Below are 21659 nucleotides of genomic sequence, written 5' to 3'. Positions count from 1 at the left end.
CAACTACCCAGAACCAGTCCAACTACCTAGAACCAGTCCAACTACCCCAGAACCAGTCCAACTACCCAGAACCAGTCCAACTACCCAGAACCAGTCCAACTACCTAGAACCAGTCCAACTACCCAGAACCAGTCCAACTACCTAGAACCAGTCCAACTACCCAGAACCAGTCCAACTACCCCAGAACCAGTCCAACTACCCCAGAACCAGTCCAACTACCTAGAACCAGTCCAACTACCCCAGAACCAGTCCAACTACCTCAGAACCAGTCCAACTACCCAGAACCAGTCCAACTACCTAGAACCAGTCCAACTACCCAGAACCAGTCCAACTACGTAGAACCAGTCCAACTACCCAGAACCAGTCCAACTACCCCAGAACCAGTCCAACTACCCAGAACCATCCAACTACCCCAGAACCAGTCCAACTACCCAGAACCAGTCCAACTACCCCAGAATCAGTCCAACTACCCCAGAACCAGTCCATCTACCTCAGAACCAGTCCAATTACCCAGAACCAGTCCAACTACCCAGAACCAGTCCAACTACCCCAGAACCAGTCCAACTACCTGGAACCAGTCCAACTACCTAGAACCAGTCCAACTACCCAGAACCAGTCCAACTACCCAGAACCAGTCCAACTACCCCAGAACCAGTCCAACTACCCAGAACCAGTCCAACTACCCAGAACCAGTCCAACTACCTAGAACCAGTCCAACTACCCAGAACCAGTCCAACTACCTAGAACCAGTCCAACTACCTAGAACCAGTCCAACTACCCAGAACCAGTCCAACTATCTAGAACCAGTCCAACTACCCAGAACCAGTCCAACTACCTAGAACCAGTCCAACTACCCAGAACCAGTCCAACTACCCAGAACCAGTCCAACTACCCCAGAACCAGTCCAACTACCCCAGAACCAGTCCAACTACCCCAGAACCAGTCCAACTACCCAGAACCAGTCCAACTACCCAGAACCAGTCCAACTACCTAGAACCAGTCCAACTACCTCAGAACCAGTCCAACTACCCAGAACCAGTCCAACTACCTAGAACCAGTCCAACTACCCAGAACCAGTCCAACTACCTAGAACCAGTCCAACTACCCGGAGCCAGTCCAACTACCCAGAACCAGTCCAACTACCCCAGAACCAGTCCAACTACCCAGAACCAGTCCAACTACCCAGAACCAGTCCAACTACCCCAGAACCAGTCCAACTACCCAGAACCAGTCCAACTACCTAGAACCAGTCCAACTACCCAGAACCAGTCCAACTACCCCAGAACCAGTCCAACTACCTAGAACCAGTCCAACTACCCAGAACCAGTCCAACTACCCCAGAACCAGTCCAACTACCCCAGAACCAGTCCAACTACCTAGAACCAGTCCAACTACCCCAGAACCAGTCCAACTACCCCAAAACCAGAACAACTACCTAGAACCAGTCCAACTACCCAGAACCAGTCCAACTACCCAGAACCAGTCCATCTACCTAGAACCAGTCCAACTACCCAGAACCAGTCCAACTACCCAGACCCAGTCCAACTACCTAGAACCAGTCCAACTACCCCAAAACCAGTCCAACTACCCCGAACCAGTCCAACTACCTAGAACCAGTCCAACTACCCCAGAACCAGTCCAACTACCTAGAACCAGTCCAACTACCTAGAACCAGTCCAACTACCCCAGAACCAGTCCAACTACCCAGAACCAGTCCAACTACTTAGAACCAGTCCATCTACCTAGAACCAGTCCAACTGCCCAGAACCAGTCCAACTACCTAGAACCAGTCCAACTACCCAGAACCAGTCCAACTACCTGGAACCAGTCCAACTACCTAGAACCAGTCCAACTACCCAGAACCAGTCCAACTATCTAGAACCAGTCCAACTACCCCAGAACCAGTCCAACTACCCAGAACCAGTCCAACTACCTAGAACCAGTCCAACTACCCAGAACCAGTCCAACTACCTAGAACCAGTCCAACTACCCCAGAACCAGTCCAACTACCCAGAACCAGTCCAACTACCTAGAACCAGTCCAACTACCCAGAACCAGTCCAACTACCCAGAACCAGTCCAACTACCTAGAACCAGTCCAACTACCCCAGAACCAGTCCAACTACCCAGAACCAGTCCAACTACCTAGAACCAGTCCAACTACCCAGAACCAGTCCAACTACCCCAGAACCAGTCCAACTACCTAGAACCAGTCCAACTACCCCAGAACCAGTCCAACTACCCAGAACCAGTCCAACTACCCAGAACCAGTCCAACTACCCAGAACCAGTCCAACTACGTAGAACCAGTCCAACTACCCAGAACCAGTCCAACTACCCCAGAACCAGTCCAACTACATAGAACCATCCAACTACCCCAGAACCAGTCCAACTACCCCAGAACCAGTCCAACTACCCCAGAACCAGTCCATCTACCTCAGAACCAGTCCAATTACCCAGAACCAGTCCAACTACCCAGAACCAGTCCAACTACCCCAGAACCAGTCCAACTACCCCAGAACCAGTCCAACTACCTGGAACCAGTCCAACTACCTAGAACCAGTCCAACTACCCAGAACCAGTCCAACTACCCAGAACCAGTCCAACTACCCCAGAACCAGTCCAACTACCCAGAACCAGTCCAACTACCCAGAACCAGTCCAACTACCTAGAACCAGTCCAACTACCTAGAACCAGTCCAACTACCCAGAACCAGTCCAACTATCTAGAACCAGTCCAACTACCCCAGAACCAGTCCAACTACCCAGAACCAGTCCAACTACCCAGAACCAGTCCAACTACCTAGAACCAGTCCAACTACCCAGAACCAGTCCAACTACCCAGAACCAGTCCAACTACCCCAGAACCAGTCCAACTACCCCAGAACCAGTCCAACTACCTAGAACCAGTCCAACTACCCCAGAACCAGTCCAACTACCCAGAACCAGTCCAACTACCCAGAACCAGTCCAACTACCTCAGAACCAGCCCAACTACCCAGAACCAGTCCAACTACCTAGAACCAGTCCAACTACCCAGAACCAGTCCAACTACCCAGAACCAGTCCAACTACCCAGAACCAGTCCAACTACCCCAGAACCAGTCCAACTACCCAGAACCATCCAACTACCCCAGAACCAGTCCAACTACCCAGAACCAGTCCAACTTCCCCAGAACCAGTCCAACTACCCCAGAACCAGTCCATCTACCTCAGAACCAGTCCAACTACCCAGAACCAGTCCAACTACCCCAGAACCAGTCCAACTACCCCAGAACCAGTCCAACTACCTGGAACCAGTCCAACTACCTAGAACCAGTCCAACTACCCAGAACCAGTCCAACTATCTAGAACCAGTCCAACTACCCCAGAACCAGTCCAACTACCCAGAACCAGTCCAACTACCTAGAACCAGTCCAACTACCCAGAAGCAGTCCAACTACCTAGAACCAGTCCAACTACCCCAGAACCAGTCCAACTACCCAGAACCAGTCCAACTACCCAGAACCAGTCCAACTACCTAGAACCAGTCCAACTACCCCAGAACCAGTCCAACTACCCAGAACCAGTCCAACTACCTAGAACCAGTCCAACTACCCAGAACCAGTCCAGGTACCCAGAACCAGTCCAACTACCTAGAACCAGTCCAACTACCCCAGAACCAGTCCAACTACCCAGAACCAGTCCAACTACCTAGAACCAGTCCAACTACCTAGAACCAGTCCAACTACCCCAGAACCAGTCCAACTACCCAGAACCAGTCCAACTACCTAGAACCAGTCCAACTACCCAGAACCAGTCCAACTACCCCAGAACCAGTCCAACTACCTAGAACCAGTCCAACTACCCCAGAACCAGTCCAACTACCCCAAAACCAGTCCAACTACCTAGAACCAGTCCAACTACCTAGAACCAGTCCAACTACCCAGAACCAGTCCATCTACCTAGAACCAGTCCAACTACCCAGAACCAGTCCAACTACCCAGAACCAGTCCAACTACCCAGAACCAGTCCAACTACCCCAAAACCAGTCCAACTACCCCAAAACCAGTCCAACTACCCCAGAACCAGTCCAACTACCTAGAACCAGTCCAACTACCCCAGAACCAGTCCAACTACCCCAGAACCAGTCCAACTACCCAGAACCAGTCCAACTACTTAGAACCAGTCCAACTACCCCAGAACCAGTCCAACTACCCAGAACCAGTCCAACTACCCCAGAACCAGTCCAACTACCCCAGAACCAGTCCAACTACCTAGAACCAGTCCAACTACCCAGAACCAGTCCAACTACCTAGAACCAGTCCAACTACCCAGAACCAGTCCAACTACCTAGAACCAGTCCAACTACCTAGAACCAGTCCAACTACCCAGAACCAGTCCAACTACCCCAGAACCAGTCCAACTACCTGGAACCAGTCCAACTACCTAGAACCAGTCCAACTACCCAGAACCAGTCCAACTACCCAGAACCAGTCCAACTACCCCAGAACCAGTCCAACTACCCAGAACCAGTCCAACTACCTAGAACCAGTCCAACTACCCCAGAACCAGTCCAACTACCCAGAACCAGTCCAACTACCTAGAACCAGTCCAACTACCCAGAACCAGTCCAACTACCTAGAACCAGTCCAACTACCTAGAACCAGTCCAACTACCCAGAACCAGTCCAACTACCCAGAACCAGTCCAACTATCTAGAACCAGTCCAACTACCCCAGAACCAGTCCAACTACCCCAGAACCAGTCCAACTACCTAGAACCAGTCCAACTACCCAGAACCAGTCCAACTACCCAGAACCAGTCCAACTACCCCAGAACCAGTCCAACTACCCAGAACCAGTCCAACTACCCAGAACCAGTCCAACTACCCAGAACCAGTCCAACTACCCCAGAACCAGTCCAACTACCCTGAACCAGTCCAACTACCTAGAACCAGTCCAACTACCTAGAACCAGTCCAACTACCTCAGAACCAGTCCAACTACCCAGAACCAGTCCAACTACCTAGAACCAGTCCAACTACCCAGAACCAGTCCAACTACCTAGAACCAGTCCAACTACCCAGAACCAGTCCAACTACCCAGAACCAGTCCAACTACCCCAGAACCATCCAACTACCCCAGAACCAGTCCAACTACCCCAGAACCAGTCCAACTACCCAGAACCAGTCCAACTACCCCAGAACCAGACCAACTACCCCAGAACCAGACCAACTACCCCAGAACCAGTCCATCTACCTCAGAACCAGTCCATCTACCCAGAACCAGTCCAACTACCCAGAACCAGTCCAACTACCCCAGAACCAGTCCAACTACCCCAGAACCAGTCCAACTACCTAGAACCAGTCCAACTACCCAGAACCAGTCCAACTATCTAGAACCAGTCCAACTACCCCAGAACCAGTCCAACTACCTAGAACCAGTCCAACTACCCCAGAACCAGTCCAACTACCCCAGAACCAGTCCAACTACCTAGAACCAGTCCAACTACCTAGAACCAGTCCAAGTACCCCAGAACCAGTCCAACTACCCAGAACCAGTCCAACTACCTAGAACCAGTCCAACTACCCAGAACCAGTCCAACTACCCAGAACCAGTCCAACTACCCCAGAACCAGTCCAACTACCTCAGAACCAGTCCAACTACCCAGAACCAGTCCAACTGCCTAGAACCAGTCCAACTACCCAGAACCAGTCCAACTACCTAGAACCAGTCCAACTACCCAGAACCAGTCCAACTACCCAGAACCAGTCCAACTACCCCAGAACCAGTCCAGGTACCCAGAACCAGTCCAACTATCTAGAACCAGTCCAACTACCCCAGAACCAGTCCAACTACCCAGAACCAGTCCAACTACCTAGAACCAGTCCAACTACCCAGAAGCAGTCCAACTACCTAGAACCAGTCCAACTACCCCAGAACCAGTCCAACTACCCAGAACCAGTCCAACTACCCAGAACCAGTCCAACTACCTAGAACCAGTCCAACTACCCCAGAACCAGTCCAACTACCCAGAACCAGTCCAACTACCTAGAACCAGTCCAACTACCCAGAACCAGTCCAGGTACCCAGAACCAGTCCAACTACCTTAAACCAGTCCAACTACCCCAGAACCAGTCCAACTACCCAGAACCAGTCCAACTACCCAGAACCAGTCCAACTACCTAGAACCAGTCCAACTACCCAGAACCAGTCCAACTACCCAGAACCAGTCCAACTACCTAGAACCAGTCCAACTACCTAGAACCAGTCCAACTACCTAGAACCAGTCCAACTACCCCAGAACCAGTCCAACTACCTAGAACCAGTCCAACTACCCAGAACCAGTCCAACTACCCAGAACCAGTCCAACTACCCCAGAACCATCCAACTACCCCAGAATTAGTCCAACTACCCCAGAACCAGTCCAACTACCCCAGAACCAGTCCATCTACCTCAGAACCAGTCCAACTACCCAGAACCAGTCCAACTACCCCAGAACCAGTCCAACTACCCCAGAACCAGTCCAACTACCTGGAACCAGTCCAACTACCTAGAACCAGTCCAACTACCCAGAACCAGTCCAACTATCTAGAACCAGTCCAACTACCCCAGAACCAGTCCAACTACCCAGAAGCAGTCCAACTACCTAGAACCAGTCCAACTACCCCAGAACCAGTCCAACTACCCAGAACCAGTCCAACTACCCAGAACCAGTCCAACTACCTAGAACCAGTCCAACTACCCCAGAACCAGTCCAACTACCCAGAACCAGTCCAACTACCTAGAACCAGTCCAACTACCCAGAACCAGTCCAGGTACCCAGAACCAGTCCAACTACCTAGAACCAGTCCAACTACCCCAGAACCAGTCCAACTACCTAGAACCAGTCCAACTACCCAGAACCAGTCCAACTACCCAGAACCAGTCCAACTACCTAGAACCAGTCCAACTACCCCAGAACCAGTCCAACTACCTAGAACCAGTCCAGCTACCCAGAACCAGTCCAACTACCCAGAACCAGTCCAACTACCCAGAACCAGTCCAACTACCCAGAACCAGTCCAACTACCTAGAACCAGTCCAACTACCTAGAACCAGTCCAACTACCCCAGAACCAGTCCAACTACCCAGAACCAGTCCAACTACCCCAGAACCAGTCCAACTACCCCAGAACCAGTCCAACTACCCAGAACCAGTCCAACTACCCCAGAACCAGTCCAACTACCTCAGAACCAGTCCAACTACCCAGAACCAGTCCAACTACCTAGAACCAGTCCAACTACCCAGAACCAGTCCAACTACCTAGAACCAGTCCAACTACCCAGAACCAGTCCAACTACCCCTAACCAGTCCAACTACCCCAGAACCATCCAACTACCCCAGAACCAGTCCAACTACCCCAGAACCAGTCCAACTACCCCAGAACCAGTCCATCTACCTCAGAACCAGTCCAACTACCCAGAACCAGTCCAACTACCCAGAACCAGTCCAACTACCCCAGAACCAGTCCAACTACCTGGAACCAGTCCAACTACCTAGAACCAGTCCAACTACCCAGAACCAGTCCAACTATCTAGAACCAGTCCAACTACCCCAGAACCAGTCCAACTACCCAGAAGCAGTCCAACTACCTAGAACCAGTCCAACTACCCAGAAGCAGTCCAACTACCCCAGAACCAGTCCAACTACCCAGAACCAGTCCAACTACCCAGAACCAGTCCAACTACCTAGAACCAGTCCAACTACCCCAGAACCAGTCCAACTACCCAGAACCAGTCCAGGTACCCAGAACCAGTCCAACTACCTAGAACCAGTCCAACTACCCCAGAACCAGTCCAACTACCCAGAACCAGTCCAACTACCCAGAACCAGTCCAACTACCTAGAACCAGTCCAACTACCTAGAACCAGTCCAACTACCCCAGAACCAGTCCAACTACCCAGAACCAGTCCAACTACCCCAGAACCAGTCCAACTACCCCGATCCAGTCCAACTACCCGGAACCAGTCCAACTACCCAGAACCAGTCCAACTACCCCAGAACCAGTCCAACTACCTAGAACCAGTCCAACTACCCCAGAACCAGTCCAACTACCCAGAACCAGTCCAACTACCCAGAACCAGTCCAACTACCCCAGAACCAGTCCAACTACCCCAGAACCAGTCCAACTACCTAGAACCAGTCCAACTACCCAGAACCAGTCCAACTACCCCAGAACCAGTCCAACTACCTAGAACCAGTCCAACTACCCAGAACCAGTCCAACTACCCCAGAACCAGTCCAACTACCCCAGAACCAGTCCAACTACCTAGAACCAGTCCAACTACCCCAGAACCAGTCCAACTACCCCAAAACCAGTCCAACTACCTAGAACCAGTCCAACTACCCAGAACCAGTCCAACTACCCAGAACCAGTCCATCTACCTAGAACCAGTCCAACTACCCAGAACCAGTCCAACTACCCAGACCCAGTCCAACTACCTAGAACCAGTCCAACTACCCCAAAACCAGTCCAACTACCCAGAACCAGTCCAACTACCCCAGAACCAGTCCAACTACCTAGAACCAGTCCAACTACCCCAGAACCAGTCCAACTACCTAGAACCAGTCCAACTACCTAGAACCAGTCCAACTACCCCAGAACCAGTCCAACTACCCAGAACCAGTCCAACTACTTAGAACCAGTCCATCTACCTAGAACCAGTCCAACTGCCCAGAACCAGTCCAACTACCTAGAACCAGTCCAACTACCCAGAACCAGTCCAACTACCTGGAACCAGTCCAACTACCTAGAACCAGTCCAACTACCCAGAACCAGTCCAACTATCTAGAACCAGTCCAACTACCCCAGAACCAGTCCAACTACCCAGAACCAGTCCAACTACCTAGAACCAGTCCAACTACCCAGAACCAGTCCAACTACCTAGAACCAGTCCAACTACCCCAGAACCAGTCCAACTACCTAGAACCAGTCCAACTACCCAGAACCAGTCCAACTACCTAGAACCAGTCCAACTACCTAGAACCAGTCCAACTACCCAGAACCAGTCCAACTACCTGGAACCAGTCCAACTACCTAGAACCAGTCCAACTACCCAGAACCAGTCCAACTACCCAGAACCAGTCCAACTACCCCAGAACCAGTCCAACTACCCAGAACCAGTCCAACTACCTAGAACCAGTCCAACTACCCCAGAACCAGTCCAACTACCCAGAACCAGTCCAACTACCTAGAACCAGTCCAACTACCCAGAACCAGTCCAACTACCTAGAACCAGTCCAACTACCCAGAACCAGTCCTACTACCCAGAACCAGTCCAACTATCTAGAACCAGTCCAACTACCCCAGAACCAGTCCAACTACCTAGAACCAGTCCAACTACCCAGAACCAGTCCAACTACCCAGAACCAGTCCAACTACCTAGAACCAGTCCAACTACCCAGAACCAGTCCAACTACCCAAAACCAGTCCAACTACCTAGAACCAGTCCAACTACCCCAGAACCAGTCCAACTACCCAGAACCAGTCCAACTACCTAGAACCAGTCCAACTACCCCAGAACCAGTCCAACTACCCCAGAACCAGTCCAACTACCCAGAACCAGTCCAACTACCTAGAACCAGTCCAACTACCCCAGAACCAGTCCAACTACCTCAGAACCAGTCCAACTACCCAGAACCAGTCCAACTACCTAGAACCAGTCCAACTACCTAGAACCAGTCCAACTACCCAGAACCAGTCCAACTACCCCAGAACCAGTCCAACTACCCCAGAACCAGTCCATCTACCTCAGAACCAGTCCAACTACCCAGAACCAGTCCAACTACCCAGAACCAGTCCAACTACCCCAGAACCAGTCCAACTACCCCAGAACCAGTCCAACTACCTGGAACCAGTCCAACTACCTAGAACCAGTCCAACTACCCAGAACCAGTCCAACTATCTAGAACCAGTCCAACTACCCCAGAACCAGTCCAACTACCCAGAACCAGTCCAACTACCTAGAACCAGTCCAACTACCCAGAAGCAGTCCAACTACCTAGAACCAGTCCAACTACCCCAGAACCAGTCCAACTACCCAGAACCAGTCCAACTACCCAGAACCAGTCCAACTACCTAGAACCAGTCCAACTACCCCAGAAACAGTCCAACTACCCAGAACCAGTCCAACTACCTAGAACCAGTCCAACTACCCAGAACCAGTCCAGGTACCCAGAACCAGTCCAACTACCTAGAACCAGTCCAACTACCCCAGAACCAGTCCAACTACCCAGAACCAGTCCAACTACCCAGAACCAGTCCAACTACCTAGAACCAGTCCAACTACCTAGAACCAGTCCAACTACCCAGAACCAGTCCAACTACCTAGAACCAGTCCAACTACCCAGAACCAGTCCAACTACCCCAGAACCAGTCCAACTACCCCAGAACCAGTCCAACTACCCAGAACCAGTCCAACTACTTAGAACCAGTCCATCTACCTAGAACCAGTCCAACTGCCCAGAACCAGTCCAACTACCTAGAACCAGTCCAACTACCCAGAACCAGTCCAACTACCTGGAACCAGTCCAACTACCTAGAACCAGTCCAACTACCCAGAACCAGTCCAACTATCTAGAACCAGTCCAACTACCCCAGAACCAGTCCAACTACCCAGAACCAGTCCAACTACCTAGAACCAGTCCAACTACCCAGAACCAGTCCAACTACCTAGAACCAGTCCAACTACCCCAGAACCAGTCCAACTACCCAGAACCAGTCCAACTACCTAGAACCAGTCCAACTACCCCAGAACCAGTCCAACTACCCAGAACCAGTCCAACTACCTAGAACCAGTCCAACTACCCAGAACCAGTCCAACTACCTAGAACCAGTCCAACTACCCAGAACCAGTCCAACTACCCCAGAACCAGTCCAACTACCTGGAACCAGTCCAACTACCTAGAACCAGTCCAACTACCCAGAACCAGTCCAACTACCCAGAACCAGTCCAACTACCCCAGAACCAGTCCAACTACCCAGAACCAGTCCAACTACCTAGAACCAGTCCAACTACCCCAGAACCAGTCCAACTACCCAGAACCAGTCCAACTACCTAGAACCAGTCCAACTACCCAGAACCAGTCCAACTACCTAGAACCAGTCCAACTACCCAGAACCAGTCCTACTACCCAGAACCAGTCCAACTATCTAGAACCAGTCCAACTACCCCAGAACCAGTCCAACTACCTAGAACCAGTCCAACTACCCAGAACCAGTCCAACTACCCAGAACCAGTCCAACTACCTAGAACCAGTCCAACTACCCAGAACCAGTCCAACTACCCAAAACCAGTCCAACTACCTAGAACCAGTCCAACTACCCCAGAACCAGTCCAACTACCCCAGAACCAGTCCAACTACCCAGAACCAGTCCAACTACCTAGAACCAGTCCAACTACCCCAGAACCAGTCCAACTACCCCAGAACCAGTCCAAATACCCAGAACCAGTCCAACTACCTAGAACCAGTCCAACTACCCCAGAACCAGTCCAACTACCTCAGAACCAGTCCAACTACCCAGAACCAGTCCAACTACCTAGAACCAGTCCAACTACCTAGAACCAGTCCAACTACCCAGAACCAGTCCAACTACCTAGAACCAGTCCAACTACCCAGAACCAGTCCAACTACCCCAGAACCAGTCCAACTACCCCAGAACCAGTCCAACTACCCCAGAACCAGTCCATCTACCTCAGAACCAGTCCAACTACCCAGAACCAGTCCAATTACCCAGAACCAGTCCAACTACCCCAGAACCAGTCCAACTACCCCAGAACCAGTCCAACTACCTGGAACCAGTCCAACTACCTAGAACCAGTCCAACTACCCAGAACCAGTCCAACTACCTAGAACCAGTCCAACTACCTAGAACCAGTCCAACTACCCCAGAACCAGTCCAACTACCTAGAACCAGTCCAACTACCCAGAACCAGTCCAACTACCCAGAACCAGTCCAACTACCCAGAACCAGTCCAACTACCCAGAACCAGTCCAACTACCCCAGAACCAGTCCAACTACCCCAGAACCAGTCCAACTACCTAGAACCAGTCCAACTACCCCAGAACCAGTCCAACTACCCCAGAACCAGTCCAACTACCCAGAACCAGTCCAACTACCCCAGAACCAGTCCAACTACCTCAGAACCAGTCCAACTACCCAGAACCAGTCCAACTACCTAGAACCAGTCCAACTACCCAGAACCAGTCCAACTACCTAGAACCAGTCCAACTACCCAGAACCAGTCCAACTACCCAGAACCAGTCCAACTACCCCAGAACCATCCAACTACCCCAGAACCAGTCCAACTACCCCAGAACCAGTCCATCTACCTCAGAACCAGTCCAACTACCCAGAACCAGTCCAACTACCTAGAACCAGTCCAACTACCCCAGAACCAGTCCAACTACCCCAGAACCAGTCCAACTACCTGGAACCAGTCCAACTACCTAGAACCAGTCCAACTACCCAGAACCAGTCCAACTATCTAGAACCAGTCCAACTACCCCAGAACCAGTCCAACTACCCAGAACCAGTCCAACTACCTAGAACCAGTCCAACTACCCAGAAGCAGTCCAACTACCTAGAACCAGTCCAACTACCCCAGAACCAGTCCAACTACCCAGAACCAGTCCAACTACCCAGAACCAGTCCAACTACCTAGAACCAGTCCAACTACCCCAGAACCAGTCCAACTACCCAGAACCAGTCCAACTACCTAGAACCAGTCCAACTACCCAGAACCAGTCCAGGTACCCAGAACCAGTCCAACTACCTAGAACCAGTCCAACTACCCCAGAACCAGTCCAACTACCCAGAACCAGTCCAACTACCCCAGAACCATCCAACTACCCCAGAACCAGTCCAACTACCCCAGAACCAGTCCAACTACCCCAGAACCAGTCCATCTACCTCAGAACCAGTCCAACTACCCAGAACCAGTCCAACTACCCAGAACCAGTCCAACTACCCCAGAACCAGTCCAACTACCTGGAACCAGTCCAACTACCTAGAACCAGTCCAACTACCCAGAACCAGTCCAACTATCTAGAACCAGTCCAACTACCCAGAAGCAGTCCAACTACCTAGAACCAGTCCAACTACCCAGAAGCAGTCCAACTACCCCAGAACCAGTCCAACTACCCAGAACCAGTCCAACTACCCAGAACCAGTCCAACTACCTAGAACCAGTCCAACTACCCCAGAACCAGTCCAACTACCCAGAACCAGTCCAGGTACCCAGAACCAGTCCAACTACCTAGAACCAGTCCAACTACCCCAGAACCAGTCCAACTACCCAGAACCAGTCCAACTACCCAGAACCAGTCCAACTACCTAGAACCAGTCCAACTACCTAGAACCAGTCCAACTACCCCAGAACCAGTCCAACTACCCAGAACCAGTCCAACTACCCCAGAACCAGCCCAACTACCCCGATCCAGTCCAACTACCCGGAACCAGTCCAACTACCCAGAACCAGTCCAACTACCCCAGAACCAGTCCAACTACCTAGAACCAGTCCAACTACCCCAGAACCAGTCCAACTACCCAGAACCAGTCCAACTACCCCAGAACCAGTCCAACTACCCCAGAACCAGTCCAACTACCTAGAACCAGTCCAACTACCCAGAACCAGTCCAACTACCCCAGAACCAGTCCAACTACCTAGAACCAGTCCAACTACCCAGAACCAGTCCAACTACCCCAGAACCAGTCCAACTACCCCAGAACCAGTCCAACTACCTAGAACCAGTCCAACTACCCAGAACCAGTCCAACTACCCCAAAACCAGTCCAACTACCTAGAACCAGTCCAACTACCCAGAACCAGTCCAACTACCCAGAACCAGTCCCTCTACCTAGAACCAGTCCAACTACCCAGAACCAGTCCAACTACCCAGACCCAGTCCAACTACCTAGAACCAGTCCAACTACCCCAAAACCAGTCCAACTACCCAGAACCAGTCCAACTACCTGGAACCAGTCCAACTACCTAGAACCAGTCCAACTACCCAGAACCAGTCCAACTACCTAGAACCAGTCCAACTACCTAGAACCAGTCCAACTACCTAGAACCAGTCCAACTACCTAGAACCAGTCCAACTACCCCAGAACCAGTCCAACTACCTAGAACCAGTCCAACTACCCAGAACCAGTCCAACTACCCAGAACCAGTCCAACTACCTAGAACCAGTCCAACTACCCAGAACCAGTCCAACTACCCAGAACCAGTCCAACTACCTAGAACCAGTCCAACTACCCCAGAACCAGTCCAACTACCCCAGAACCAGTCCAACTACCTAGAACCAGTCCAACTACCCCAGAACCAGTCCAACTACCCCAGAACCAGTCCAACTACCCAGAACCAGTCCAACTACCCCAGAACCAGTCCAACTACCTCAGAACCAGTCCAACTACCCAGAACCAGTCCAACTACCTAGAACCAGTCCAACTACCCAGAACCAGTCCAACTACCTAGAACCAGTCCAACTACCCAGAACCAGTCCAACTACCCAGAACCAGTCCAACTACCCCAGAACCATCCAACTACCCCAGAACCAGTCCAACTACCCCAGAACCAATCCATCTACCTCAGAACCAGTCCAACTACCCAGAACCAGTCCAACTACCTAGAACCAGTCCAACTACCCCAGAACCAGTCCAACTACCCCAGAACCAGTCCAACTACCTGGAACCAGTCCAACTACCTAGAACCAGTCCAACTACCCAGAACCAGTCCAACTATCTAGAACCAGTCCAACTACCCCAGAACCAGTCCAACTACCCAGAACCAGTCCAACTACCTAGAACCAGTCCAACTACCCAGAAGCAGTCCAACTACCTAGAACCAGTCCAACTACCCCAGAACCAGTCCAACTACCCAGAACCAGTCCAACTACCCAGAACCAGTCCAACTACCTAGAACCAGTCCAACTACCCCAGAACCAGTCCAACTACCCAGAACCAGTCCAACTACCTAGAACCAGTCCAACTACCCAGAACCAGTCCAGGTACCCAGAACCAGTCCAACTACCTAGAACCAGTCCAACTACCCCAGAACCAGTCCAACTACCCAGAACCAGTCCAACTACCCCAGAACCATCCAACTACCCCAGAACCAGTCCAACTACCCCAGAACCAGTCCAACTACCCCAGAACCAGTCCATCTACCTCAGAACCAGTCCAACTACCCAGAACCAGTCCAACTACCCAGAACCAGTCCAACTACCCCAGAACCAGTCCAACTACCTGGAACCAGTCCAACTACCTGGAACCAGTCCAACTACCCAGAACCAGTCCAACTATCTAGAACCAGTCCAACTACCCAGAAGCAGTCCAACTACCTAGAACCAGTCCAACTACCCAGAAGCAGTCCAACTACCCCAGAACCAGTCCAACTACCCAGAACCAGTCCAACTACCCAGAACCAGTCCAACTACCTAGAACCAGTCCAACTACCCCAGAACCAGTCCAACTACCCAGAACCAGTCCAGGTACCCAGAACCAGTCCAACTACCTAGAACCAGTCCAACTACCCCAGAACCAGTCCAACTACCCAGAACCAGTCCAACTACCCAGAACCAGTCCAACTACCTAGAACCAGTCCAACTACCTAGAACCAGTCCAACTACCCCAGAACCAGTCCAACTACCCAGAACCAGTCCAACTACCCCAGAACCAGTCCAACTACCCCGATCCAGTCCAACTACCCGGAACCAGTCCAACTACCCAGAACCAGTCCAACTACCCCAGAACCAGTCCAACTACCTAGAACCAGTTCAACTACCCCAGAACCAGTCCAACTACCCAGAACCAGTCCAACTACCCAGAACCAGTCCAACTACCCCAGAACCAGTCCAACTACCTAGAACCAGTCCAACTACCCAGAACCAGTCCAACTACCCCAGAACCAGTCCAACTACCTAGAACCAGTCCAACTACCCAGAACCAGTCCAACTACCCCAGAACCAGTCCAACTACCCCAGAACCAGTCCAACTACCTAGAACCAGTCCAACTACCCCAGAACCAGTCCAACTACCCCAAAACCAGTCCAACTACCTAGAACCAGTCCAACTACCCAGAACCAGTCCAACTACCCAGAACCAGTCCATCTACCTAGAACCAGTCCAACTACCCAGAACCAGTCCAACTACCTAGAACCAGTCCAACTACCCCAGAACCAGTCCAACTACCTAGAACCAGTCCAACTACCTAGAACCAGTCCAACTACCCAGAACCAGTCCAACTACCTAGAACCAGTCCAACTACCTAGAACCAGTCCAACTACCCAGAACCAGTCCAACTACCTAGAACCAGTCCAACTACCCAGAACCAGTCCAACTACCCAGAACCAGTCCAACTACCCCAGAACCAGTCCAACTACCCAGAACCAGTCCAACTACCTAGAACCAGTCCAACTACCCCAGAACCAGTCCAACTACCCAGAACCAGTCCAACTACCTAGAACCAGTCCAACTACCCAGAACCAGTCCAACTACCTAGAACCAGTCCAACTACCCAGAATCAGTCCTACTACCCAGAACCAGTCCAACTATCTAGAACCAGTCCAACTACCCCAGAACCAGTCCAACTACCTAGAACCAGTCCAACTACCCAGAACCAGTCCAACTACCCAGAACCAGTCCAACTACCTAGAACCAGTCCAACTACCCAGAACCAGTCCAACTACCCAAAACCAGTCCAACTACCTAGAACCAGTCCAACTACCCCAGAACCAGTCCAACTACCCCAGAACCAGTCCAACTACCCAGAACCAGTCCAACTACCTAGAACCAGTCCAACTACCCCAGAACCAGTCCAACTACCCCAGAACCAGTCCAACTACCCAGAACCAGTCCAACTACCTAGAACCAGTCCAACTACCCCAGAACCAGTCCAACTACCTCAGAACCAGTCCAACTACCCAGAACCAGTCCAACTACCTAGAACCAGTCCAACTACCTAGAACCAGTCCAACTACCCAGAACCAGTCCAACTACCCCAGAACCAGTCCAACTACCCCAGAACCAGTCCATCTACCTCAGAACCAGTCCAACTACCCAGAACCAGTCCAACTACCCAGAACCAGTCCAACTACCCCAGAACCAGTCCAACTACCCCAGAACCAGTCCAACTACCTGGAACCAGTCCAACTACCTAGAACCAGTCCAACTACCCAGAACCAGTCCAACTATCTAGAACCAGTCCAACTACCCCAGAACCAGTCCAACTACCCAGAACCAGTCCAACTACCTAGAACCAGTCCAACTACCCAGAAGCAGTCCAACTACCTAGAACCAGTCCAACTACCCCAGAACCAGTCCAACTACCCAGAACCAGTCCAACTACCCAGAACCAGTCCAACTACCTAGAACCAGTCCAACTACCCCAGAAAATGTCCAACTACCCAGAACCAGTCCAACTACCTAGAACCAGTCCAACTACCCAGAACCAGTCCAGGTACCCAGAACCAGTCCAACTACCTAGAACCAGTCCAACTACCCCAGAACCAGTCCAACTACCCAGAACCAGTCCAACTACCCAGAACCAGTCCAACTACCTAGAACCAGTCCAACTACCTAAACCAGTCCAACTACCAACCAGTCCAACTACCTAGAACCAGTCCAACTACCCAGAACCTGTCCAACTACCCAGAACCAGTCCAACTACCCCAGAACCAGTCCAACTACCCCAGAACCAGTCCAACTACCTAGAACCAGTCCAACTACCTAGAACCAGTCCAACTACCCAGAACCCAGTCCAACTACCCAGAACCAGTCCAACTACTTAGAACCAGTCCATCTACCTAGAACCAGTCCAACTGCCCAGAACCAGTCCAACTACCTAGAACCAGTCCAACTACCCAGAACCAGTCCAACTACCTGGAACCAGTCCAACTACCTAGAACCAGTCCAACTACCCAGAACCAGTCAACTATCTAGAACCAGTCCAACTACCCAGAACCAGTCCAACTACCCCAGAACCAGTCCAACTACCTAGAACCAGTCCAACTACCCAGAACCAGTCCAACTACCTAGAACCAGTCCAACTACCCCAGAACCAGTCCAACTACCCAGAACCAGTCCAACTACCTAGAACCAGTCCAACTACCCCAGAACCAGTCCAACTACCCAGAACCAGTCCAACTACCTAGAACCAGTCCAACTACCCAGAACCAGTCCAACTACCAGAACCAGTCCAACTACCCAGAACCAGTCCAACTACCCAGAACCAGTCCAACTACCTGGAACCAGTCCAACTACCTAGAACCAGTCCAACTACCTAGAACCAGTCCAACTACCCAGAACCAGTCCAACTACCTAGAACCAGTCCAACTACCTAGAACCAGTCCAACTACCCAGAACCAGTCCAACTACCTAGAACCAGTCCAACTACCTAGAACCAGTCCAACTACCCAGAACCAGTCCAACTACCCAGAACCAGTCCAACTACCCCAGAACCAGTCCAACTACCCAGAACCAGTCCAACTACCTAGAACCAGTCCAACTACCCAGAACCAGTCCAACTACCCAGAACCAGTCCAACTACTAGAACCAGTCCAACTACCAGAACCAGTCCAACTACCTAGAACCAGTCCAACTACCCAGAACCAGTCCAACTACCCAGAACCAGTCCAACTATCTAGAACCAGTCCAACTACCCCAGAACCAGTCCAACTACCTAGAACCAGTCCAACTACCCAGAACCAGTCCAACTACCCAGAACCAGTCCAACTACCTAGAACCAGTCCAACTACCCAGAACCAGTCCAACTACCCAAAACCAGTCCAACTACCTAGAACCAGTCCAACTACCCCAGAACCAGTCCAACTACCCAGAACCAGTCCAACTACCCAGAACCAGTCCAACTACCTAGAACCAGTCCAACTACCCCAGAACCAGTCCAACTACCCCAGAACCAGTCCAACTACCCAGAACCAGTCCAACTACCTAGAACCAGTCCAACTACCCCAGAACCAGTCCAACTACCTCAGAACCAGTCCAACTACCCAGAACCAGTCCAACTACCTAGAACCAGGTCCAACTACCCCAGAACCAGTCCAACTACCCAGAACCAGTCCAACTACCCAGAACCAGTCCAACTACCCCAGAACCAGTCCATCTACCTCAGAACCAGTCCAACTACCCAGAACCAGTCCAACTACCAGAACCAGTCCAACTACCCCAGAACCAGTCCAACTACCCCAGAACCAGTCCAACTACCTGGAACCAGTCCAACTACCTAGAACCAGTCCAACTACCCAGAAGCAGTCCAACTATCTAGAACCAGTCCAACTACCCAGAACCAGTCCAACTACCCAGAACCAGTCCAACTACCTAGAACCAGTCCAACTACCCAGAAGCAGTCCAACTACCTAGAACCAGTCCAACTACCCCAGAACCAGTCCAACTACCCAGAACCAGTCCAACTACCCAGAACCAGTCCAACTACCTAGAACCAGTCCAACTACCCCAGAAAATGTCCAACTACCCAGAACCAGTCCAACTACCTAGAACCAGTCCAACTACCCAGAACCAGTCCAGGTACCCAGAACCAGTCCAACTACCTAGAACCAGTCCAACTACCCCAGAACCAGTCCAAACTACCCAGAACCAGTCCAACTACCCAGAACCAGTCCAACTACCTAGAACCAGTCCAACTACCTAGAACCAGTCCAACTACCCAGAACCAGTCCAACTACCTAGAACCAGTCCAACTACCCAGAACCTGTCCAACTACCCAGAACCAGTCCAACTACCCCAGAACCAGTCCAACTACCCCAGAACCAGTCCAACTACCTAGAACCAGTCCAACTACCTAGAACCAGTCCAACTACCCCAGAACCAGTCCAACTACCCAGAACCAGTCCAACTACTTAGAACCAGTCCATCTACCTAGAACCAGTCCAACTGCCCAGAACCAGTCCAACTACCTAGAACCAGTCCAACTACCCAGAACCAGTCCAACTACCTGGAACCAGTCCAACTACCTAGAACCAGTCCAACTACCCAGAACCAGTCCAACTATCTAGAACCAGTCCAACTACCCCAGAACCAGTCCAACTACCCAGAACCAGTCCAACTACCTAGAACCAGTCCAACTACCCAGAACCAGTCCAACTACCTAGAACCAGTCCAACTACCCCAGAACCAGTCCAACTACCCAGAACCAGTCCAACTACCTAGAACCAGTCCAACTACCCCAGAACCAGTCCAACTACCCAGAACCAGTCCAACTACCTAGAACCCAGTCCAACTACCCAGAACCAGTCCAACTACCTAGAACCAGTCCAACTACCCAGAACCAGTCCAACTACCCCAGAACCAGTCCAACTACCTGGAACCAGTCCAACTACCTAGAACCAGTCCAACTACCCAGAACCAGTCCAACTACCCCAGAACCAGTCCAACTACCCAGAACAGTCCAACTACCTAGAACCAGTCCAACTACCCCAGAACCAGTCCAACTACCCAGAACCAGTCCAACTACCTAGAACCAGTCCAACTACCCAGAACCAGTCCAACTACCTAGAACCAGTCCAACTACCCAGAACCAGTCCTACTACCCAGAACCAGTCCAACTATCTAGAACCAGTCCAACTACCCCAGAACCAGTCCAACTACCTAGAACCAGTCCAACTACCCAGAACCAGTCCAACTCCCAGAACCAGTCCAACTACCTAGAACCAGTCCAACTACCCAGAACCAGTCCAACTACCCAAAACCAGTCCAACTACCTAGAACCAGTCCAACTACCCCAGAACCAGTCCAACTACCCCAGAACCAGTCCAACTACCCAGAACCAGTCCAACTACCTAGAACCAGTCCAACTACCCCAGAACCCAGTCCAACTACCCCAGAACCAGTCCAAATACCCAGAACCAGTCCAACTACCTAGAACCAGTCCCAACTACCCCAGAACCAGTCCAACTACCTCAGAACCAGTCCAACTACCCAGAACCAGTCCAACTACCTAGAACCAGTCCAACTACCCAGAAACCAGTCCAACTACCTAGAACCAGTCCAACTACCCAGAACCAGTCCAACTACCCCAGAACCATCCAACTACCCAGAACCAGTCCAACTACCCCAGAACCAGTCCAACTACACCAGAACCAGTCCATCTACCTCAGAACCAGTCCAACTACCCAGAACCAGTCCAACTACCCAGAACCAGTCCAACTACCCCAGAACCAGTCCAACTACCCCAGAACCAGTCCAACTACCTGAACCAGTCCAACTACCTAGAACCAGTCCAACTACCCAGAACCAGTCCAACTACCTAGAACCAGTCCAACTACCTAGAACCAGTCCAACTACCCCAGAACCAGTCCAACTACCTAGAACCAGTCCAACTAACCAGAACCAGTCCAACTACCCAGAACCAGTCCAACTACCTAGAACCAGTCCAACTACCCAGAACCAGTCCAACTACCCAGAACCAGTCCAACTACCTAGAACCAGTCCAACTACCCCAGAACCAGTCCAACTACCCCAGAACCAGTCCAACTACCTAGAACCAGTCCAACCTACCCCAGAACCAGTCCAACTACCCCAGAACCAGTCCAACTACCCAGAACCAGTCCAACTACCCCAGAACCAGTCCAACTACCTCAGAACCAGTCCAACTACCCAGAACCAGG

The sequence above is a fragment of the Telmatherina bonti genome (assembly GCF_933228915.1).
Source record: "Telmatherina bonti genome assembly, chromosome: 4".
Lineage (NCBI taxonomy): Eukaryota > Metazoa > Chordata > Actinopteri > Atheriniformes > Telmatherinidae > Telmatherina > Telmatherina bonti.
The sequence above is the reverse complement of the archived record's forward strand: the minus strand, read 5'-3'. Positions refer to the sequence as shown.